The sequence below is a fragment of the Theropithecus gelada genome, chromosome 9 (genome assembly GCF_003255815.1).
Source record: "Theropithecus gelada isolate Dixy chromosome 9, Tgel_1.0, whole genome shotgun sequence".
Taxonomy (NCBI): domain Eukaryota; kingdom Metazoa; phylum Chordata; class Mammalia; order Primates; family Cercopithecidae; genus Theropithecus; species Theropithecus gelada.
Window position 1 is genome coordinate 30,259,837 of NC_037677.1, and position 26,539 is coordinate 30,286,375.

Consider the following 26,539-nt stretch of genomic DNA (forward strand, 5'->3'; position numbering starts at 1 on the left):
AAAAATAAACAACCAGCGAATGATTTCACCTCTTAAAAGAAAGCATTTACACTTTAAAAATAGGATGAGATGGGATTCCCTCCTTCTTAAAAATGTTTCTGGAGCTACTAAACAACTTACATTTACAAAATAGCTGATAAAAATATTTCCCTGGATTATACCAGAAGGGAGACAGGGACCGCTGATAAGACATGGTACTTAGTATTAATCAGACTTGGCTTCTTTCTCTCCTGCTTCATCAGAGGCTGGACTCTCCGCAGTTTTCATTTCCCAGTTTTCTGCAGGTAACTTTTCTTTACTTTCTTGGTTAACCACTTAGGCCTGTTTTCCCTTTGCTCCCCTTTTCCCTTTTGTTTGTGCTTTTTTGTCTGAAGATGTATCCTTCGCTGCTGCCTTTTTCGGCTTCGCTTCCACTTTTGCAGGAGCAGGTTTACCTGACAACCGCGCTGATCTCCTGTTGGACTCTTCCTTTGGCGGCCCCTTTAGCGGAGCTCACCTTCCTCTTGGGCGTCCTGACTCTGGAAGGGCGTGTGCGCGGTGCCTGGCACTGCCGCTCCTCCTGCCCTCTGAGCTGCTGAGACCCCTGGTGGGGGATGGTGGGAGAACTGGATGGAACCGGATTGGGAGCCCGCCTTCTCCTCTGACCACAAAATTTTTTCAGTACACGGGATCTTAATAACCCATGTAATAATCCAAACTACTTCTTAGTAAATGCAAAGTACTCTTAACAAAAATCCTAACTCTGCAGGGAGGCCATTCATGACATTTGACTTCTTTGCATGGCCACACGCCTTTCCATAGTTGTACAGGTGGGGACTGAGGCTGATCATTACCTAGCACATAAATCCAAACCCCTAATAAAGACATTAAAAATCCTTTGTTCTTGGTTCCAGCTCAGTTTTCCAGTCTCATTTTTCTGTGCCTCTTAAGTACCTGCAATTGCTCTACATCCTATGACTGAAGGTTTCACAAATCTGTCCCTTGCTCTTCTTGTTTTCATGCATTCACAGGAGGTACTTCCTCGGTCTGCCCTGACTATTCCCCCCAGAGCCCCAGGTGCCCGTTCCCCAAACTTACCGTTCAATGAAATGACTTCTCTTTCTCTACTTTTGTCTTGCCTTTCTCATTGCCATCTTTGCCCCAGGTGAGACACTCCTGTTTCATGCCACCTAAGTACCCATTTATTCCTATATTACAATGAGTATCATCACATATAAGAGCTATTTACACATGGCTGGCTGTCCCCCCAGACTCCAAGCTCCTTAGAAGCAAAAGTTTTTATTGTGTTCTCTTGGGCCTCACACAGAACCTGATATATAGTTGGCTCTTTATAAATCTTGGTTATCATAATTTCGGAAACAATAGTTTCATCTAAAGGGGACTTAGAAAAGTGAATTGACATTGAATTTTTAGAGCAATTCATATATTTAAATATTATTTCATCAGATATGTAGTCAAATGATAATACTTCACAGATTCATAGTGACTTATATTAAAGGTTCACAATTTTATCAACTTCAACAAATTAAATTCAGCAGTTCCTTTGTTACATAGTGATTATAGGTTCAGAGGTGATGTACCTGAGGTGGAGGTAATTTTCTGACAGGCAGTACTTCCACAAATTAAAAAAAACACAACTCTACAGACTTGACTAAAAGTGCATATCCAGAGTCTTTGGATTATGCCCATAATACAATAGATAAAACCTGTATGACATCCAAAACCAATTTACCAGTAAAATTTAGTGTATACAAATATGAAGACTGAAGAGAGAACATCTAAGACAACAGCAAATGGTCCAATTATGGGCATTAACAAGACGACAACTTAAAGGTCATGTTTACTGAGTAGTTTAGGAATTTTGCCACATAATTTTAATTAACACTAGTGAGAATTTACAGTTAACCCTAGGGCAGTATGTGGACATTTTTTCCATATGCAAGTCTATGCATTTGAGATTATTTTATTTTTCCATGCCATAGGATGTAAAGCCATATAATTACTCCACAGGGGAAATGTGCTTTGACTCACTCTAAATAATTGGTTCTTTGGTTTTTATTTTTAAAAATGGCTAAAATAGGCAACATCTCTAAATAAGGCTTCTTTTCCTTGATAATATAGAATAGCAGAGCCATGAAGAGAAATAAAGTGATGCTTTGAATTGCAGTCAACTGAACAATGACTAGAATATCTATGAAATATTAGGTGTCCAAAGGAAAAAAAAAAGCCTCAGATATCTTTTTTAAGACAAGAATACAGTAAATTGAAAAGATCGATTTTTTTAATGAAAGACTCTTTTGCATGTGTTTAGCCATTTTGTATTTTTTATTCAGCCAAAATGGTAATGATAAAGGCAATAACTATTCACCTGGTTGTCAAATATATGAAATGAAAGATATCTCACATATTCCATATTTGATGATACAAGAATGGATAGAACATTGGTGCTCATAATAAAAGCTGAAAATAACCTGGCTAGCAGATTATGGCATATGAAAAACTAGAATATTTACTTTGCTATAAAAAGACTGACAAATAGAGATCTAAAGACGTAACTAAAACATGAGAAACTGAAAGATCTTATGAAGGCCCTGGAAACCAATGCAGCCATAAGGAAAGAAAATTTAATCCAGTAAGAACATAAGGTATATATAGCACTAATCTACTGTAGATATAAACAAACTCTCACCAACCTGAAAGTGACACCAATTGGAAACTAGTTCCATTTTACTTTGAAACAAAACTTACAAATCCTCGACTCCATAAATTTCAATTTGGATTAAAATAATTTTGTACACAGAGCTTATTACACTGAACTAGATACAATCATTCTATAGATAATATTTATGAAGAAACACTTGTTTTATTACTTTCTTAAGCTGAGGGCATTCAATATGCTCTGAGATTCCAGACGGCAAGTTTCACATGGGCATGTGTTTCTAAGCACCTGTTTTTTTCACAGAACCACACGAAGAATATTAAACATAAAATGGGCATAATCCCTGCTTTTGAAGACCATGTTATTTAGTTGACAAATCCACATATTCAACTTTGGAATCAACTGAAAAGAAACAATTGGAGTTTTTAAGGCTACTATGTATCTGTGGAAGATCTAGTGAAATTCCAAGTGCAAGAGAAATTTCCCATGGAATACGGTGAATCAGGAAACATATCTAAGAAAAGTCTTAAGCAAGTAAACGTCTAAATGCATTGAAAGCATGAAAGGAGTTTAGACCACAACAAAGAATTTTAACTATCAAAGACTCAAAGATGTCCATGAGTGAGCAGGAGTTAAAAACACTGATCAAAACAAAACAAAACAAAACAAAACAAAACAAAAAACACTGATCAGACTTACAAAGGTATGTTGTTCTGTGAAGTATTGAGAAACTAAGTCTTTTGGTTCTGAAAATGCAGGTTGACATTTGATTTAATGTGATAAGTAAATGGAAACCTCTGAGTCTTTAAAATATATTTTATTATAATAAGAATTTAAATAGATAATGTAGAAAAAAAATCTCTCCTCTTTACAAAATGTCTTTAACATTTTGTCACATTTTTCTTTTTAAAATTTTTTGTAAGTCGGTTATACACTTGTAATCATATACACAATATTTTCTCCACTTCTTTATATTTATATCATATTTCATCTGATTTTCAAAGTAATCACTAATGTCTATAAAATATAATGAAAACTGAATATACCCTTACTTTAGTTAACAATTCCATTATGACGTTATTATAGAGTTTTCACATTATTTTACATTTAATCAAAACCACATTTAGCTTCTTCATAATTGGAAGTATTTATGTAAGACAGACTCCTAAAATGCCATTATTGGGTATAAAAATGTATTGATGAATTTGTGTCTTTTAGGGCCTCTGATATCAATAAAATCGCTTTTCAAAAAAGCTACACTGATTTATTATTTTTAAAAAATTAATTTCAATAGCCTTGGGGTGGAAATGGTTTTGGTTACATGATGAATTGTATAGTGATAAAGTCTGGGCTTTCAGTGCAACTGCAATACAAATAGAGTACATTATATGCATCAGGCAGTTTTTCATCCCTCGACCTACTCTCTCAGCCTCCCTCTTCCTGAGGTTCCAGTGTTCTTCATACCACTCTGTATGCCACTCCATATATCCATAGCTTAGTTCCACTTATATGTGAAAACATGCAGTATTTGGTTTTCCATTCCTGAGTTACTTCGCTTAAGACATTGGCTTCCAGTTCCATCCAAGTTGCTGCAACAGACATTGTTTCATTATTTTGTATGCCTGAGTAGTATTTCATGGTGTATATATATCACATTTTCCTTATCCACTCATGGGTTGCTGAGTTCTTAGGCTGATTCTGTATCTTTACAGTTGTGAACTGTGCTGTTGATAAACCTACACAATTTTATTTTAGATTCACAGGGTACATGGCACAAGTTTGTTACATGGGTATATTGTGTGATGCTGAGGTTTGAGATACAAATAATCCTGTCACCTAGGTAGTGACCTTGTCATCAAAAGTTAGCATGTCAGTCCTTGCCCTCCTCCCTCCCTCCTCTCATCAGTAGTTTCCAGTGTTTATTGTTGCCATCTTTATGTCCATGAGCACTCAAGGTTTAGCTCTCATGTTAAGTGAGAAAACGTGGTATTTGGCTTTCTGTTCCTACGTTAATTCACTTAGGATAATGGCCTCCAGGTACATCATGTTGCTGCAAAGGACATATCATTCCTCTTTATGGCTGTGTGTTATTCCATGGTGTATAATATGTACATTTTCTTTATCCAATTCACTGTTGATGGGCATGTAGGTTGATTCCATGTCTTTGCTGTTGAGAATGGTGCTATGAAGAGCATATGCATACATGCATCTTTTTTTTTAGTAGATTTATTTTCTTTTGAATATACATCAAGTAATGGGATTACTGAGTTGAATGGTAGTTCTAAATTCTTTAAGAAATCTCCAAACTGTTTTCCACAGTGGCTAAACAAATTTACATTTCCACCAGCAGTATATAAGCATTACTTTTTCTCTGCAACCTCACCAGCATCTGTTATTTTTTGGCTTTCTAATAGTAGCCATTCTGACTGATGTGAAATGGTATCTCATTGTGGTTTTAATTTGTATTTCTCTGATGACTGGTGAAGTGTAACATTTTTCATGTTCATTGGCCATATGTATGTCTTCTTTTGAGAAGTGTCTGTTCATGTCCTTTGCCCACTTTTTAATGGTTTTTTTTTTGTTATCAACTTCAGTTGCTTATAGATTCTGAATATTAGACCTTTGTTGCATGCATAGTCTGTGAATGTTTTCTCTCATTCTGTAAGTTGTCTGTTGACTCTGTTGATAGTTTCCTTTGCTGTGCAGAAGCTCTTTAATTAGGTCCCATTTGTCAATTTTTATTTTTGTTGCAATTGCTTTTGAGGACTTAGACATAAATTCTTTCCCAGGGTCAATGTCAAAAATGGTGTTTCCTATAGTTTTTTTTTTTTCCTAGGATTCTTATAGTTTGAGGTCTTCCATTAAATCTTTAATCCATTTTGAGTTACTTTCTGTATACGGTAAAAGGTGTGTGACCTTATTTTGGGTTCTGTTGGTCTATGTGTCTATTTTTTGTACCAGTACCATGCTGTTTTGGTTAACGTAGCCTTATAATACAATTTGAAGTCAGGTAATGTGATGACTCTAGCTTTGTTCTTTGCACTTAGGATTATTCTGGCTATTTGGGCTCTTTTATGGTTCCATATGGATTTTAGGATAGTGTTTTCTAATTTTGTGAAAAATGATATTTGTTGTTTGATAGGAATAGCATTGAATCTCCTGAATTATTTGGGCAGTATGGCCATTTTAATGATACTGACTTTTCCAATCCATGAATATGGAATGTTTTTCCATTTTTTTGTGTTATTTATAGTTCTTCTTGTAGATATCTGTCACCTCCTTGGTTAGATGTATTCCTAAGTTTGTTTTGTTTATTGTTATTTTATTTTATTTTTTTAAGTGTGTGGCTGTTATAAATGGGATTGTGCTCTTTAGCTCTCATCTTGAACCTTATTTGTATATATAAATGCTACTATTTTTTGTACATTGTTGTGGATCAGTTACAGGGTCCTTCTGGAAGAGTCTTTTGGACTTTCTAGGTATAGAATCCTATCATCAGCAAAGAGAGATAATTTGACTTCTTACCCTATTTGGATGCCTTTTCGTCCTTTCTCTTACCTCATGGCTCTGGCTAGGACTTCCAGAAACTTTTCTATAAAATTGTTTTTTGTTTGATTGATTTTTTTTAGCTTTTTAATACATGAATTTTCCTTGTGATATATCTGTTTTGACTTGTTGATAAATTATCTTTGGACAGTTTTTACGGTAGGCATCTCTCAAAAGTTTTGAATTTACAAGCAAAAGTTAACCTCTAGTTAGACCTGGTAATTCTGGAGAGTAAACACTGATTGCTATTGAGCAGTGCAAATATGTTGACCAAGATAATGATCTGAACCCCAGTTCTTATAAAAGCTGTAATCTTTAATAAGTCATTTAATGTGATTTCTAAATAAGAATAATAAGAATAATCACTCTCTCATACAAAGTATAGTGTGTTTATATCTAGTGATGCCAACAATTTAGAACCTTCCATTTATTCATGCCAGAAACATGTATCGAGCAACTATCAGACACTATGGAAAATACTGAGATAGCTCTCACCTTCAAGGAATTTATGATCCAGTAATGAAAAGTTATTAGTAAAACAGTATATTTAGTGCTATAATTGAATATATTTATGAGTTGTTGTCAGAAGACAATAAAAGTAGCCCTAGTTTGTACTGGTGTGTTAATATAAATTGTTGATGACATTTCGAATTACCTATCATCCTAGTGGGTCATTTAACCAAGTAGAATAATAGGCCAGACACTCAATAGAAAGGGATCAATTCCTTTTTGAGTTTCCTTATTTATAAAATTCCATTCTTCTCAGTTTCCTTATAAAGCAAGTTTGGCAACCTGTTGCAAATAAATATGACTAGAAGATTCACACTTATGTGAAGGAAGAACAACATTTGAGAAAATAAACGGGACATATATTTTGGGAAGATCATGCACCCAAATGTCTCTTCACAGATGAACTACTTATTTCACTCGGTTGCTCTCTTACTCTAGAAGGAACTATCAGAGGCAAGTTTGCAAATAAAAGGACATCTCAGCACTGCCAATGATTTGATATCACATGACCAGTATTTTCAAATATCTAGAACATACACATAATAGAATATTTTCGATTCACCATGATAATTTAAGTGTATCTTAAGTTCAAAAGAATTAGGTTTAAAGGTCAATGCACATATCAGGCAATTAATAGCAACATGTCTGAAACTGTAACCTTAGTGATCTCAGTGACAGCACACTTCAGTTTGCATCGAAATTATCAGAGGTGTTATCAGAGTTACTGGACCATGTATTAGTGTACAGAAACAGTTTAGAAAAAATATTTTAAAATGTGATTTCACTGGAAATACACAGAGGCAAGGTGCATGCTGAAAGGAGTATTTCCTGAAGTTTGACTTTTCATATTTTAAATAAAAAGATGACTTCATAAACTGTATGTATACTTGTTTGAAAGAAAAGTATATATACCAAACTATCTTTTCTGACATGAAACTCATTTTATCTTTAATATTTTGTGTATGGACATATTTTAAATATCCAGTTTTTAAGGACATAGCCATGGGCAAGGACTTCATGTCTAAAACACCAAAAGCAACGGCAGCAAAAGCCAAAATTGACAAATGGGATCTCATTAAACTAAAGCGCTTCTGCACAGCAAAAGAAACTACCATCAGAGTGAACAGGCAACCTACAGAATGGGAGAAAATTTTTGCAATCTACTCATCTGACAAAGGGCTAATATCCAGAACCTACAAAGAACTCAAACAAATTTACAAGAAAAAAACAAACAACCCCATCAAAAAGTGGGCAAAGGATATGAACAGACATTTCTCAAAAGAAGACATGCATACAGCCAACAGACACAAGAAAAAATGCTCATCATCACTTGCCATCAGAGAAATGCAAATCAAAATCACAATGAGATACCATCTCACACCAGTTAGAATGGCGATCATTAAAAAGTCAGGAAACAACAGGTGCTGGAGAGGATGTGGAGAAATAGGAACACTTTTACACTGTTGGTGGGATTGTAAACTAGTTCAACCATTGTGGAAAACAGTATGGTGATTCCTCAAGGATCTAGAACTGGAAATACCATTTGACCCAACCATCCCATTACTGGGTATATACCCAAAGGATTATAAATCATGCTGCTATAAAGACACATGCACACGTATGTTTATTGCAGCACTATTCACAATAGCAAAGACTTGGAATCAACCCAAATGTCCATCAGTGACAGACAGGATTAAGAAAATGTGGCACATATACACCATGAAATACTATGCAGCCATAAAAAAGGATGAGTTTGTGTCCTTTGTAGGGACATGGATGCAGCTGGAAATCATCATTCTCAGCAAACTATTGCAAGAACAGAAAACCAAACACCACATGTTCTCACTCATAGGTGGGAATTGGACAATGAGATCACTTGGACTCGGGAAGGGGAACATCACACATCGGGGCCTATTATGGGGAGGGGGCAGAGGGGGAGGGATGACATCGGGAGTTATACCTGATGCAAATGACGAGCTGATGGGTGCTGACAAGTTGATGGGTGCAGCACACCAACATGGCACAAGTATACATATGTAACAAACCTGCACATTGTGCACATGTACCCTAGAACTTAAAGTATAATAATTTAAAAAAATAATAAATAAATAAATAAAATGAATTCTTCATATAATTTTAGAACAATTGATTGCTGAACCCTAGGCTATGCATACTTCAAATCACTGGTTTACAGTTTCAGACTGCTCCTCCCCCCCAAAAAAAAGCCTGTTTAGAAGGCCTAGAAAGAAGGAAGAAGAGATAACAAGAAATTAAAGCAACACAAGAACAAAACTCAGAACTGGTATACCTGACAAGGACCACTATGCTGTTATACAAAAGGAAACATTTTCAGTGCTTTAGTGATTCAGAAGTCATCATTCACTCCTTGCTTCTTAGCAGTTTCTACTACTGCACTAAAAGAACCCTTGCTTACATATCTAATGATGTCCTAATTACCATTTTAAAATAAATGTCAACCCTTCCCATTCTGGATTTATTGCTGCTGCTGATATGCCGAAAACGCCTTCTGCTTTGAAACCTCAATTCCTTAAGCTCTTTGGCATGGTATTCCTGGTACTCTGTCAAAGTCTCAACCTTCCTTCTCCTCTTTTGGTTCCTTTTCCAGTCCAGACTTTTAAATTCTAGAAAAACAAACTGTGACCCCCAACTCATTTTCCTTTGTAGCCTCACTTGATTTTAACTGCTCTCTGGAGGCTGATGGCCTGATGTCTACAATGGCAACCTGTTCCTTTTGCTGAGATCTAAACACTTATTGTACATTTTCTGTGAGATTTCTCTGCAACATATCAGACATACTAAACAGGATTAAAAATTCACACACTATCTTCTTTCTTTGCCTCCTAATTTATTTATCATTCTCTACTCCTTGACTCATGAGCAATCTCAGGATAACCATCCATGTATGGTCCGGAGATGCAAACCATCTTCTTTCATGCATTTGTCCCTCCTCAACCACGTGGTAGAGAAGGATGGTTATTTCAGGTCCTGTGGTCACGCTTCTATAGCACATGCTTGTTTCTGGGCTGTGGCTGCTCACACAGGCACTTTATCAGCTCGTTTTGCTACTAGGTGAGCTCATAAGGCTGAGTTCTAACCCACGGAATGTGAGTAGAAGTAATGTGCACACATCCAGGTGAGGCCACACAGACTTCTGCACACTGTTCCCCATGTTCTGTACCTCTCCACGTGGATGGAAAAGTCATGATCAGCGGGATGGACCTCGAAGGCCACAGATTGAAGGCCTGGGTCCCTGAGTAAATACAACAGAAAAGCCGCCTCACCAATCTGTTTACATGACACCTACTGTAAAGGGAACAGGAGATACACTTCCTGGATTATGAATTTTTTTTTTGGATCTATTTTGTTATAGCAGTAGCCTGATATGATAAGGATGTGACGATGATGACGGTGACACTAGCACTTATGGAGAATTTATTACATGCCTTATTCAATTTAAGCACGTTACATATTAACATATTAACTCATATAATTCTCCAAACAGCTTCGTGAAGCAGGTACTAGAATTCTTACTATTTCGCTTACCTAATTTCATGTAGTTACTTAATAGCCAAGCCAGAATTCTTGCTTTGGCACCACAGTCTTTACCCTCAGCCAACAAAATCCATATGTTCTCTCATCCTACTCAAATATAGACTCCTATAACTCACACCTTAGGTGCTGTTCCTTCCATGAAGAATTATCTGACCTGCCTCAGACCCATCTATCCATCTGGCTCTTCTGGGGCTCCAGATATCCTAATTATAGCACATGATATTGAAATGCTATACAATGGTGCATTTTCTATTTGATTTCTTTACTCTGTAACAGATAAACTAAACATGCCCATTCTGAAAGAAAATGAAGGATCCTTAAAGGAAGAAACTGTATTATAATCATCACTATATACTCAATACTAGCACAAAACACAGATATATTTTGAGTGATCAAATAATATTTTATGGAACTGTGTTTAAATTTGGTAAAACTGCTTGGGCTGGCTTCACCACTGCAGTGAGAATAGGTGGCTATCTGAAACACCAGATACATTCTAAACATGCTATTAGTACTAGGCTAATTCCTACATTTAATGAATTTAAAATACTTTGGTTAAAATGATTCTTAGATTATTTTACAGGTAAAAATGGTTGCTAAAAAAGCTCTCAACCATTGAAAACCTTTCAGAGGATAAAGAGTCTGTGTGATAATTATTGTCATTGCCCAAGATAATTTCTGAAATGTGATGTATTTGGTGACTTTGATACTCTATATAAACACAGCTAACGAAGCAATTTACTGGTTGTTACATAGACAAGGAGGCCCATGGTACGTGATGAAATGAGGCAGAAAGCAAAGGTAAACAAACCAGAATCGGGTCACAGCAATAAGGAGTATTGAAATAGTAAATGCTCTTGTTGAGAAAGGTGAATTTAGTATGAGATATAAAATTGCAAAGAAAGAAAAGAAATCAGACCAGGAAACTGTAATCCTCATTAAAAAGAGGCCCTTCATTAAAGGTACCTTTTCACATGCTGAATTTAACTCTAACTTGAAGAAAAGCATGATTGATGAGATATGTTATGTGTTTAGTCCTAATTAATATTTTCTAATTGCTATATTGAGAGGGGAGTGCACACATTGCTCCTGGCTTATCTCCACTCTACTGAAGGTGAGGTGTAAAATGAAATTTGTACAATAAAGCATCAATGTCATATATATATCTGATAGGGAATGGCAAAGGGAGGCAGGTTCAACTGAGCATCTTACTTTTGTCTTGGGAGATGATTATTTCCTTTGTTCAGATAGCTTTTGCTTAGGATTTACATTGAAGCAATAATTCAAAACAATAATGCGCAGTAAGGATATGTGTTTAATTGGCTATATTGGTGATAAAGTTGATTTATTCTGATGGAGTTTGAAAATGTTAGGGCCAGAGAGTCCTTGGTAAGATTTCCCTTTTAATAAAAGCAGCCCCCAAATCATTTCCTTTCCAACAAAGAGCAGCCTGTAAAACTCAGCTGCAGACATAGAAAGGCAAACTAGAAGCCTTCACAGGTGAATGCTGGCAACTGTGCCAATAGAAAAGGGTTACTTGGGAGCCAGGCATGTTCAACATGGCAGCTCCAACTTTCCTTTTGTCAACCATGTGTACAGTAACGAACAGACAACATGGTGATGGCCAGGTAGAGACACAATCTGCATAATAAAAGATTAGGGTGGGATGACCAGCTTCTTCATGTGCTATGCAAATGTCACACCTGGTCCGACCAATCTCTTGGGCCCTGTGTAAATCAGACACTGACTCCTCAAGCTTATCTATGAAATCTGATGCATTTCAGCACAAATCTAGAAGTCCCACTTGGGAGTCCCTCTCTCTCTGCAAGACAGAGTGCTATTCTTTTTTCTCTTTCTTTTGCCTACTAAACCTCCACCCTTAAACTCACTTCTTGTATATCTGCATCCACAATTTCTCTGGCATGAGACAATGAACCCCAGGTATTTGCCCCAGACAATGATGCCACTTCATGACCAAGCAAGTCAACAATTATTGAGTTTATTTATTTATTTATTTCCAACTACTCTAGAGTAGCACAATAGTCACTCAACTAAGAGCCAACAGGCCTTATTTCTATTTTCCCATTTGTAAAATCCCCCGAGTAACTTTGAAAGATATCATTCAATTACTTTGGATCTTTAAAATTTTATGGAGTTTTGAATATTACCTTGAAGATACTTAGTTAATTCATTGACTATTCTCTTGTAGCGTTTAAAATATATAAATGCAAGTATAAAAATTTCTATACTATAACAAGTAATATAAGAGTATCATTTTCAGCTATGCAATAATATATTCCTCTTATGAGGTAAAAAGTAAGATTAAAATTCTACTAATATTGTTGAGCACTAACAGGTTAAAACATATTCTTGTAGTGCATTTCAAGGCCTAGGCATTCCCATCTCTGAATGTATGTTTCCACTGGAATGGAAAAATCAAGAATTATATAGAGCTAAGAGTTTAGTACCATTGATTCTAAAAAATGAGATGTTGGAATACCTGGAAAAAATAAAAACATGAATGTTTTTCAGTAGAAAACTTTTTTTTTAATTTGACAAAGAAGTTAGGTTAATGAGATGGAGAGTTTGGAAGCATATGTTGAAATGTAGAGATGTATTTCTGAAGGGTACATACCTCCAAGAAAGACTCACGAATGTTCTATGTTCATTGTGTAAGAACATGTCATATGAATAAAAAAACATAGCTAGAGTCTTGTAAAATAAGTGCTATTATGTGTAGCCTGGAATGGTGTCTAAAGTAAACACAAAATGAATGTGTATCCTGGTTCAAGATGACCACTCAGGCTATGGTTGTAAATCCATGTCTAACCTGTTCACATACAAATGCCTCAAATCCACAGTCATTGCTTAGCCACTCCACCAGCCTGGGGTAAGCACACCAGCAGGGCAATTCATCTGACAGAGGACAGAGCTGGGGAAGAGGCCTACAAAGACCTCTGAGGTAGACGTGAACCACAGAAACCTGCGATCCTGGATCTGGAAAAGGGAGCATGTCTCTGAGTGGGTGTGTCCTCTTAGCTGGACACACCCCTTGCCAAGTGAGGAAGGGTGTAGCTCAGAGAGGAACAGAAAAGAGCCCTGAAATACTCATTATCCTGTATCTCAAGATGATATTACATGGCTAATTGACCTAAGGATAGACAACTGATCAAAGACAGAATGACAGGACTATTCCACTTGGGATTGAATGCTGTATTAAGACACCTAGAGATGCAAGTTTGGCGGGGACAGGCATCTAGTGGGCAGCTCATTGGAGCAAATTTCCATACACACCTACTGCTGAGATCCTTGGACCTTACTCTCCCCAAGGATGGCTTCCACAATTGTTTCTTCACTTTTCTGACCCATCGTCCCCCAATCTTTCGCAAAACTGCCCTTGATTTATCGAAGGCATGTGCACTAAAATGAATATTAACTATTAATTGCATCTATTATTGATCTTTTTAGGTCCCACTCTCAAAGTGAGGAGAGGAGCGGCATCAATAATCATCACTGATGTGTGTAATAAAAGAAAAACAATTCCACGTTAAAGGAAATACAACTTTCCCAAACATGAGGTTTTAGAATCTCTCTGATTTTGATAACATTAATGGGCTTTAATGAAGAAGAAGAGATTTTGAGAAGCTGAGCAATCAGATTGAGACCTTTTAATTAGCCTTTCTTGTCTATTATTGATGTAGACAGGTCACTGCAGAACACAGTTACATAATTTTCAATTTATGTGCAAATTTCAGGGTCAAACAATGAACAGGTTATGTTTTTCTGCATAAAATGAATACAAACAAGTCTAATCACAGCATAATATTGTCTTTGACCCTTTCCATTGAACTTGCTTATATTTAGGGGCTGTGTAACAATTTAATCTTTACTATACTTTTGACATAGTATTTCAATCACGCCTTCAGAATTCAATAGGTTTGCTGTGAACTGAGGATTATTATTGACACTGGGACTCAAGATTAATATTTTTACCTTATATTCTTTATTTTGTAATTGTTAACAAAGCTACAAAAAAGAAAATTTAAAGAAAGTTCAAAATGTTTTTAAATGAAACCTTAAAATCCCTCAGCAAAATCTGCCACAACTGTGTGACTGGATTAAATTTAACAAATCTTTCTGAGCCTCATATTTCTCATGTGATAAACAGGGATATTGAACTTCCTATATGAAGTGGTGCGTAAACATTTAATGAGCTGATGAATGCAAAATTTTCAGTACATGTTTGGCATTTAATAAATGTTATATAACATTCATTTTTCTAGGTTTCTTTTTCCTCCTTGATTCTTAATTTCCTGCCCTGTTACACCCTTAGTTCTATAAAATGGGTTCTAGTACGATTTTGTGAAGATAAAATAAAATATACAAAGTTGACAAAACAGTTCTTGATTTATAGGAAATGTTGAAAGTTCTAATTTTTTTTTTTGTTTGTTTTCATCCTTGGCCGGCAGTCTTTTAAGAACAAAATGCTTCTTTGAGAAAACACAAATAATATTTTATATTATCATTTACTTTCTAAAGTTATAAAATAATATTAGTAAATGATATTAAAATCGGTAACTTACAATGGGCTTATTCCCTGTAATGACACCAGGGAACAACATCAGTTGGTGAATGAAAAGGATGGCAGAAGACATTGTTCAAAAGACTGTGTCGAAATGTATGGTAGATTAAAAAGAAAAGCTATGCCTTAGAGCAAAGAATATTTTGTTACTAATGAGATTATAGCAAACAAAGACTTGACTACTTGATGAAGAGATTTTTAAAACTTGGACACTTTTATTCAAATCTCTTTGGATGTACATTGGGAATAGGATAAAATTATAAATGTTTCTATATTTATAACTGCATATATATTTATATTTTATTAGCTGCTCAATGACAAAGCAAAAGAGTGATCCTACTGTTCACATTCATCTGTTTACTCATTTTTAAAAAATGATTGCTTAAAACTTGACAAAGCAATAACAAAAAAGTAACCTGACTAATCAATGGGCAAAAGACTTAAGTAGATATTTCTCCAAAGAACATACACAAATGTCCAATAAGCACATGAAACGATGTTCAACATCACTAATCATTAGGGAAATACAAATGAAAACCAAAATTAGATAACATCTTACACCCATGGGAATGACTACTATAAAAAAAAAAAAAAAAAACAGAAAATACGTGTGTTGGTGAAGATGTGGAGAAAATGGAACCCTCATGCACTTTTGGTGGGATTGTAAAATGATAGAGCTGCTATGGAAAAGAATGTGGTGATTCTTACAAAAATTACAAATAGAATTACCATATAATCAAACTGTTCCACTTCTGGCTTATATTCAAAGGAACTGAAAGCAGGGATTTGAACAGATATTTGTGCACTAATGTCAGAGCAGCATTATTCACAATAGTCAAAAGGCAAAAGCAACTCAACTGTCCACTGACAGATAAACAAAGTGTGGTATATGCATACAATAGAATATTATTCTGCCTGGAAAAAAACAAGTTTTCACAGAAGTTTTGACACAGGCTACAACAGGGTAAGCTTTGAGTACATTATGCTAAATGAAATAAACCAGTCACAAATGGACAAATACTGTATGATTCCACTCACGTGTGGCACCCACAGTAGAAAAATTCACAGAGACAGAAAGTAGAATGGTGGACATCAGCGGCTGGGGAAGGAGAAAACAACGAGTTATTGTCAACAGCTACAGAATTTCAGTTTTGCAAGATGGAAATTCTGGAGATGGATGATGATGATGGTGATGGTTGAACAATGTGAATGTACTTAAGGCTACTGAACTGTACTCCTAACAATGATTAAGAAGGTAATTTTATGTTCTATATATTTTACCACAATTTTTAAATACTTTTTTAAAAAAGTACGCAGTTATTTGCTTGTTGTCTGTAGTACATCAAGCACTGTTATAGGAGCAGGGTATACGTCATAACCTCACTTTATCCTTAACTTAAATTTTCAGGATAAAGTGAGGTCATGAGCAAGCTTTCATATTTCTTTTTTTTTCTTCTTTTTTTAAATTTTTTTATTTTTTTATTTTTTATTATTATACTTTAAGTTCTAGGGTACATGTGCATAACGTGCAGGTTTGTTACATATGTATACTTGTGCCATGTTGCTGTGCTGCACCCATCAACTCGTCAGCACCCATCAACTCGTCATTTACATCAGGTATAACTCCCAATGCAATCCCTCCCCCCTCCCCCCTCCCCATGATAGGCCCCGGTGTGTGATGTTCCCCTTCCCGAGTCCAAGTGATCTCATTGTTCAGTTCCCACCTATGAGTGAGAACATGTGGTGTTTGGTTTTGTGTTCTTGTGATAGTTTGCTAAGAATGATGGTTTCCAGCTGCATCCATGTCCCTACAAAGGACACAAACTCATCCTTTTTTATGGCTGCATAGTATTTCATGGTGTATATGTGCCACATTTTCTTAATCCAATCTGTCACTGATGGACATTTGGGTTGATTCCAAGTCTTTGCTATTGTGAATAGTGCCGCAATAAACATACGTGTGCATGTGTCTTCATAGCAGCATGATTCATAATCCTTTGGGTATATACCCAGTAATGGGATGGCTGGGTCATATGGTACATCTAGTTCTAGATCCTTGAGGAATCACCATACTGTTTTCCATAATGGTTGAACTAGTTTACAATCCCACCAACAGTGTAAAAGTGTTCCTATTTCTCCACATCCTCTCCAGCACCTGTTGTTTCCTGACTTTTTAATGATCGCCATTCTAACTGGTCTGAGATGGTATTTCATTGTGGTTTTGATTTGCATTTCTCTGATGGCCAGTGATGATGAGCATTTATATATGAACAAGCTTTGGATGCCAAAAATGTTTAGCTTCAATTTCCATTGAATGTGGAATGTTGTCACTGGAATGGCAAATATTATTGTCTAGGATATTAAAATTGCATATTTAAAAATATATGTGAAGGGTATGAGATGAATTCATATTTATCAATTATTAAATTTAGAAGTCAGAAAATCATGATGAGAACAGAAATAAATGAAATAGGGAATGATAAAAAATTAAAAAGATCAAAAAAACTACAAGTTTGTTTTATGAAAAGACATACAAAATTAATAAACATTTAGCTAGACTTAGAAAGGCCAGATAACAACATAAATAAAATTATGAATGATATTACCACTGTTACCACAGAGATACAAAGGATCATATGATTCTACTATTAACAAATGTATTCTAACAACTTTGATAACCTGAAAGAAATAGATAAATTCCTAGTAACATACGTTCTACCAAGACTGAGTCATGAAGAAAGAGAAAATCTGAACAGACCAATAATGAGTAAAGAGATTGAATCAGTCATCAAAAACTCTCAACAAAGAAAGCCCAGGACTAGATTGCTTGACTGGTGAATTTTATCAAATTCTTCTTTTAAAAAAGATTGATGACAATTCTTCCCAAACTTTCACAAATAATTGAAGAGGAGGAAATACTTCCAAGTTCATTTATGAGACCCACATCACTCTGATATCAAAGTCAGATAAGAACACTACAAGAAAAAAAAATACAGACAAATATTCCTGATAAACATCCATGCAAAATCCTCAGCAAAGCTCTAGCAAACAGAACTTAACAGCACATTGAAAGGATCATATACCATGATCAAGTGTGATTTATTCATGAGATTCAAAGTTGATTTAACGTAGGTAAATCAAGAAATGTGGTACACCGCATTAACTGACGAAGGATAAAAATCATACAATCATTTCAATAGATGGAGAAAAAGCATCTGACAAATTTCAACATCTTATGATGAAACCTGTCAACAAATTTAGGTATAGAGGGAATGTAACTCAATATAATAAAAGCCATATGTGAAGTTCAATAGTGAAAAAGAAAAATATTTTTCCTCTAAGATCAGGAACAAAGCAAGAATGCCCACTCTTACTACTTTTATTTAAAACAGTACTGCAAGTCCTTGCCAGGGAAAATAGATAAGAAAAGGAAATAAAAAGCATTCAAATTTGAAAGAAAAAGTAAAGTTGTCTCTGTAGATGACATGATCTTATATATATAAAACCCTAAAGAATCCACAAAAAAACCTGTTAGAATTATTAAACAAATTTTGTAAAGTTGCAGGATATACAAAAATCAACTTGCAAAAATCAGTAGCGTTTCTTCATGATAAAAATAAACTATATGAAAAAGAAATCAGGAAAACAAACCCATCTATTAAAGAATCAAAAACAGAAATTTAAACAGAGGTGAAATATATGCATACTGAAAAGTTAAAAAAAAATCCTGAGAGAAATAGGAAAAGGGACAAATAACTGGGAAGAAATCCCATTTTCATGAATTGAAACATTGATATTGTTAAAATGTCTATACTACCCAAAGTGATCCACACATTCAATGCAATCCTCATCCAAATCCTCATCCAGTCGTTTTCCACAGAAAAAAAAAAAACAGTCCTAAAATTCATACCGAATTACAAAATACCCTGATTAGACAAAGCACCCTCAAGAAAAATAAAGCCAAAGGCACCATGTTTCCTGATTTCAAAACATATTACAAAGCCACAGTAATGAAAACAGTGTGGATACTGGCATTAAAACCAGGCCCACAGACCAATGGAACATAATCAAGAGCCCAGAAATAAGCCCATACATGTAGGACTAACTAATTTTGGACAAGGGTGCCAAGAATACACAATGAAAAAAGAACAATCTCTTGAGCAAATGGTACTGGGAAAACTGAATACTCACATGCACAAGAATGCAATTGAACATTTATCTTAGAAACAAAAAAAATCAACTCAAATGGATTAAACCTAAACATAAGACCCAAATGGTAAAACTCCTAAAAAAGGATAGGTGAAAATTTCCTTGACATTGATCTTGGCAATAAATTTTTGGATGTCAACCCCTAATGTCAGGTAACAAAAACAAAAATAAACAAGTAAGACACATCAAACTGAAAAGCTTCTGCATAGTAAAGGAAGCAATCAACAAAATGAAAAGGCAACCTACATGACCCAAGAAAATATTAGGAGAAAATATTTGTGAATCATATACCTGATAAAGGATTAATATCAGAAATATATAAGTAGCTCACACAACAGAAAAAAATAATAACTTGCCAAAATTGCCAAAGGCCGTGAATGGACATTTTCCCAAAAAAGACATAACAAATGGACAGCAGGTATATGAAAACATGGACAATATCACTAATCATCAGAGAAACACAAATCAAAACCTCCATGAGCTATCTCCGCACACCTCTTGGGATGGCTACTATTTTGAAAAATAAAAGACAGGGGGGAATGTGGAGAAAAGGAAACCACTGCACACTGTTGGTGAAAATGTAAGTTGGTACAACCATACAGAAAACAGTAGAGAGTTTCCTTAAAAAATTAAAATAAAACTATCATAATAAACCGACAATTCTACTTCTGGGTATATGTCCCAAAGGAACTGAAATTAGTATCTCAAAGAGATTTATACCTGGTATCATAATTGCAGCATTATAATCAAGATATGGAAACAACCTAAATGTCCATGGAATGGATGGATGAATGCATAAAGAAAATGTGGTATACACATGCAGTGGAATATTATTCAACCTTGAAAAATGAAGGGAATCCCGCCATTTGGGACAACATGGGTGACTCTGGAAGGTATTACCTAAGTGAAATATGCCAGACACAGAAAGATAAATATGACATGACTTTAGTTATATGTGGAATCTTATTTTAGATTCACAGAAGCATGGAGTGGTGATTGCCAGATTCTGGTGGAAGGGGGAAATGTGGAGGTAATGTTTAAGGGGTACAAAGTTTCAGTGATGCAAGATAAATAAGTTCTGAGATTGCCCTATATTGTATAGTGCCGCTAGACAACAACACTATATTAAATATTTAAAATTTGCTAAGAAAGTAGACCCTATGCTTAGTGTTTTTAACCATAAAAATTCCAATAAAGGGGATGGGAGGGAACTTACGGATGTGAGATATATGTCTATGGCCTTGACAACGGTGACTTTTTTCATGAGGATATACTCATCCCCAAACACATTGAGTTGTATACACTAAATACAACTTTCTATGTGGCAATCACACTTGAATAAAGTTTTTTGGAAAGAAAGAGAATAACAATTTTTGACTATGCAACACTGATTTTTGGCATGTAACTTACTTTTGGCATGTAACCCAGTTCAGACATCTGCAGGACAATGCAATAGCAAAACTCGAATCTCAGCAAACATCCCAATTCTATGTGGATTAGGTTTCTTATTACTTACTTCCATAAAAGCAAAAATTAGAAACAAAATGGAATTCTTTCTTATTTTAGGAATATTCATCCATGATTACATAAAGTAATTGATGAAATGAATGAGTCACAGCTCTGTGCTTAGTGAAGAATCTCAAACACATATCACTCAGAAATAAGCAAGTCACTAAAATGCATAACTATCTATATGAATGACAAAAAGTGGCTAAATTAAATAGCATTATTTAGGAATACAATCAGCTGTGCTAAAACTAAAAATAAAGTCAAGAAGATCATTATCATAAAAGAAATGGCAATGATTTCCTCTACCAGAAGAGAAAAGTACGTAATTCGACAAGAACACATAAAAAATTTCCCAAAGACAGATAATATACTTAATTTGTGTGGAGTAACTAAGGGGAACATCTTATTTTATTATTAAGCTGAAAGTGTACACTAAAAATATTCTTTTATGTGTATAATAAGGGCTCACATTACTGTATTCACCTTATAATAATTTGAAGTTTTAAAAAGTATGGATTCTAGGACCCCATACCCAGAGAGAATGATTTAATTGGTCTGCCCAGGCAGAAATAGTATTTTATGTTCCTTAAAAGATTTTGACATGTAGCCAAGTTTGAGAACCACAGTCACTGATGCGTTTCACAATGGGAAATAAATATTATTTATTAAAAAAATAAAGAGGAGGGAGAGAAGAGTCAGAGAGAAATAAAGAAAATTGAAAGGAAAACAAAGTTTTACCTTTTCATAGAAATACATTTGTCATGGAGGGCTGTGGGTAACTTTAGTATCAGAACCAATGAGAACAAAGGGCAAAAAATTAAAAAAGGAGTGTATTTCTGGAAATGGGTTTTCTGGGATCTTGTGAAGACTGGGAATACAGAATCTTTCAGATTATATAAACGCTGAGGTTTTGGTAGTGTAGGGCCCCCAGCTAACCTCACAGAGGCTGTGTTCTTACACAGAGTCTGTTTCAGATATTCCCTAGCAGTCTGTATCAGATATTCAGATACTGGAAAATTGTATCTAGTTCAAAGAAAGCTGTATTCTACTCAGCTTCATTTCAATGTGCTTATGATATTTAATGCATACCAAGATAACTTTCAATCAGTGACTCAACTCATGAAAATATATGTAGGAAACAATAACTTATACTAAAGAAGATCTAGAAATATATTAACAAGAGTAAAACATTAGTGAGTGATAAAATTATTAATTTCAAAATATGTTCATTTCTTTTTTGTTTTCTTTTTAAAATTAACTCAACTAACACATTTAGTCTTAGATTAAAAGAACATTTTAATATTTTGGACTATACCTACATTTAAAGCAATTAATAAAATAAAAGCATCACCTAGTCAAATGAATTCCTGTGATCCCGTGATAATCAGGATAATCACCTAATTCTACAGTTTAGTTTCCACCAGAGTGGGACAATTAAGGGAATTCTAATTAACCATTAAGAAACAAACAACTAAAATGAATACAGGATGTTCTCTTCGTGCAAAGCACAGTAGATTTTTTTGTTGTTGTTTTCAATTATCTAGGCCAGGCATGGTGGCTCACATATGTAATCCTAGCACTTTGGGAGGCTGAGGCAGGTGAATCACTTGAGGTCAGGACTTCAAGACCAGTCTGGCCAACATGGAGAAACCCAGTCTCTACTAAACATACAAAAATTGGCTGGGCATGGTGGTGCATGCCTGTAATCTCAGCTGCTTGGGAGGCTGAAGCAGGAGAATTACTTGAACTCAAGAGGCAGAGGTTGCAGTGAGCCAAGATCATGCCACTGCACTCCAGCCTGGACAACAGAATGAGACTCTATCTCAAAAAAAATTTTTTTAATTAAAATAAAAATTTTTTAATTAAATTTTTTTTAACTATGTAGATTATGCAACAAGGGAAATAATATATACTAGCATTTTGTAAAGGGAAAAAACCTTGTTTGACAAAAAAAGCCAAAAAAGCCTTATGGTACATTATTTTGGTAGGGAACTTGGGAATAAGGTATGGTTCAAGGACATTTACACATGAGGGCTTTAGCATTATTGTGGGATGAATTACATCCTCTCCCCCAAAATTCCTAAGTTGAAGTCCCAACCCCTGGTATCTCAAATGAAGTCATATTTGGAAATAAGGCCTTTAAAGAGATAATAAAGTTTAAATGAGATAATATGGGTAAGCTATAATCTACATTACTATATTTGGAGATAGTGCTGAAAGAAAGGCCCTTTTCTTTTTTTTTTTTTTTTTGAGGCGGAGTCTCGCTCTGTCACCCAGGCTGCAGGTGCAGTGGCATGATCTTGGCTCAGGGCAAGCTCCACCTCCCAGGGTCACACCATTCTCCTGCCTCAGACTCCCGAGTAGCTGGGACCACAGGTGCCCACCGCCACGACCCACTAATTTTTTTGTATTTTTAGTGGAGACGGGGTTTCACTGTGTTAGCCAGGATGGTCTTGATCTCCTGACGTCATGATCCACCCACCTCGGCCTCCCAAAGTGCTGGGATTACAGGCATGAGACACCGGGCCCAGTCAAGAAAGGTCCTTAAATTGAACTGAAGCCCTAAGGGTGGAGCAGTAATCCAATGTGACTTCTGTCCTTAGAAAGCAGGAGACAGATGCCAGGCATGAAAATGTTAAATATCCCTAATCTGAAAATCTAAAATTGGTAATGCTTCAAAAGTCGAAATGTTTTCAGCACGGAGTAATGATGTCAGTGAAAAATTCCACACCTGGTCTCATGTGATGGGTCATATATATTATTTAAAATATTGTATAAAATTACCTTCAGGCTATGTGCATAGGTGTATATAAAACATAAGTGAATTCTGTGTTTGGATCTGGGCCCCATTCCTAAGATATCTGATGTATATGCAAATACTCCAAACTCTGAAAAAATAAAAACTTCAAAACATTTCTGGTCCCAAGGATTTCCAATAAGAAATACTCAATGGGTACATGCACAGAGGAAAGAACCTGTAATAACACAAGTAGAAGAAAATCATCTTCAAGCCATGGAGAGAGGCCTCAGAAGAAACCAATCCTGCTAACACTTTGAACCTGGACTTCCAGCCTCCAGAACTGAGAGAAAATTAACTTCTCCTGTTTAAGATTCCTAGTCTGTGGTATTTTATTATGACAGCCCAAGAAAACTAATATAGGCCCTAAAATGTAAAGATAGAAAATATAGAAACATATGAATAATATTGATTTAATTTTAGGGGGCTTCTTAAGCCTAATGACAAAGGCAAAAGCAACAGAAGAAAATCTTGACTAAATTAAACAAATTGGGAAAAAAGTTTTCATCAAAATTACTAGAAACAATATGCAAAGACAATGAAAATCAAGAAAAACATATTTACATTATATCTTATAAAAAAGGTTAATATAGTTAATGAAGACAGACCACTTCTGAATGAATACAAGAAAGCAAGCAGCTCAATAGAAATTCTTGGCAAGAAAATAAATGGGTAATTCTCAAAAGAAGAAAAATAAATGTTTAATAATTCGCACATGAATTTTAAAAAAGATTCAACCTCATTATTAATCACAGATGTAAATTAAAACAATCTACAATTTCATCTGCTTGATTAGGAAATTTTTCTATTTAAAAAATTGAAATTTCTTTTAAAAAGTTTGGTGAGAATTTCAAGAAATTGACAAATTATTGCACCTAAATTAAAAAAGGAAAGGAACCTGATGGGAGTGGTGGGATTATAAGAAAGGCTTAAGTTTTTGAATTACAGAGACAGGGAAAGACATCCACAGACTCTGGAGAGGCCAAGCATGGCTCAGGAATCACAGCACTTTGGGAGGCCAAAGCAGGTAGATTGCTTGAGCTCAGGAGTCTGAGACTAGCCCGGGCAACATGGCAAAATCCTGTCTCTATTAAAAATACAAAAAGTTAGCTGGACGTGCTGGCACATACACCTGTGGTCACGGCTACTTGGGAGACTGAGGTGGGAGGATTGCTGGAGCCTGTGAAGTTTAGGCTACAGTGAGCTGTGATTGTGCTATTATATTGTGCTATTTTGTGCTATTATACTTCAGCCTGGGTGACAGAGTGAGACTATGTCTCAAAAAAATTTTTTTTAAAGACTCCAGAGAATCAAACAACAAGCAACCTCAACAGAGAGTATGTGAAGAAACAGCCCTAAGAACACGGGGTTAGGTGAAACTTTACATTTGATACAAATTCTTAATTGACAGTATATATTAAAGTCATACTTTTACATATTTTTAAGCTCAGAAATTACCTTATAAAAAGCTGTTTATGACAAACTCACAGCCAATAGAATACTGAAAGGGGAAAAGTTGAGAGCATTCCCTCTGAGAACTGGAACAAGACAAGGATACCCACTCTCACCACTTCTATTCAACAGAGTACTGGAAGCCCTAGCTAGAGCAATCAGACAAGAGAAAGAAATAAAGGGCTTTAAATCAGTAAGGAGGAAGTCAAACTGTCACTGCTTGCTGATGATATGATCGTATACCTAGAAAACTCTAAAGACTCCTCCAAAAAGCTCCTAAAACTGATAAATGAATTCAGCAAAGTTTCAGGATACAAAATTAATATACACAATTCAGTAACTCTGCTATATAACAACAGTGACAAAGCTGAGAATAAAATCAAGAACTCAACCACTTTTACAAGAGCTGCAAAAAAAAAAAAAAAAAAAAAAAAAAGGAATTATACGTAACCAAGGAGGTGAAAGACCTCCACAAGGAAAACTATAAAACGCTGCTGAAAGAAATTACAGGCAACGTAAACAATTGGAAACACGTCCCATGTTCAGGGATGGGTAGAATCAATGTTGTGAAAATGACCATCCTGCCAAAAGCAATCTACAAATTCAATGTAATTCGCATGAAAATACCACCATCATTCTCACGGAACTAGAAAAAAAATCCTAAAATTCATATGGAACAGAAAAAAGCCCACATAGCCAAAGCAAGACTAACCAAAAAGAACAAATCTGGAAGCATCACATTACTTGATTTCAAACTGTACTATAAGGCCATAGTCACCAAAACAGCATGGTACTGGTATAAACATAGGAACACAGACCAATGGAGCAGAATACAGAACCAAGAATTCTCACAGCCAACTGATCTTTGACAAAGCAAGCAAAAATATAAAGTAGGGAAAGGACACCCTATTCAAAAAATGGTGCTGGGATAATTGGCAAGTCACGTGTAGGAGAATGCAACTGGATCTTCATCTCTCACCTTATACAAAAATCAACTCAAGATGGATCAAGGACTTAAATCTAAGACCTGAAACTATAAAAATTCTGGAAGATAACATCGGAAAAACCCTTCTAGGCATTGGCTTAGGCAAAGACTTCATGACCAAGAACCCAAAAGCAAATGCAACAAAAACAAAGATAAACAGTTGGGACTTAATTAAAGAGCTGCTGCATAGCAAAAGGAACAGTGAGCAGAGTAAAGAGACAACCTACAGAGTAGGAGAAAACTCTTCACAATATATACCTCTGACAAAGGACTAATATCCAGAGTCTGCAATGAACTCAAATTAGCAAGAAAAAAACAACCCCATCAAAAAGTAGGCTAAGGACATGAATAGACAATTGTCCAAAGAAGATATACACATGGTCAAGAAACATATGAAAAAATGATGAGCTTCACTAATGATCAGGGAAATGCAAATCAAAACCATAATGTGATACCACCTTACTACTGCAAGAATGGCCATAATCAAAAAATCAAAAAATAATAGATGTTGGTGTGGATGTGGTGCAAAGGGAACACTTTTACACTGCTGGTGGGAATGTAAACTAGTACAACCACTATGGAAAACAGTGAGAATAGACCTTAAAGAACCAAGAGTAGAAATACCATTTGATCCAGCAATCCCACTACTGGGTATCTACTCAGAGGAAAATAAGTAATTATACGAAAAAAGATACTTGCACAGGCATGTTTATAGCA

General features: G+C 35.4%; 1 protein-coding gene and 1 pseudogene across 1 annotated transcript in view; both read right to left on the bottom strand.

Moving 5' to 3' along the window:
* Window positions 1-26,539, bottom strand: part of MALRD1 (MAM and LDL receptor class A domain containing 1) — a 670,416-nt gene that overhangs the window by 224,224 nt on the left and 419,653 nt on the right. The window lies entirely within an intron of this gene.
* Window positions 205-13,657, bottom strand: LOC112631689 (annotated as a pseudogene).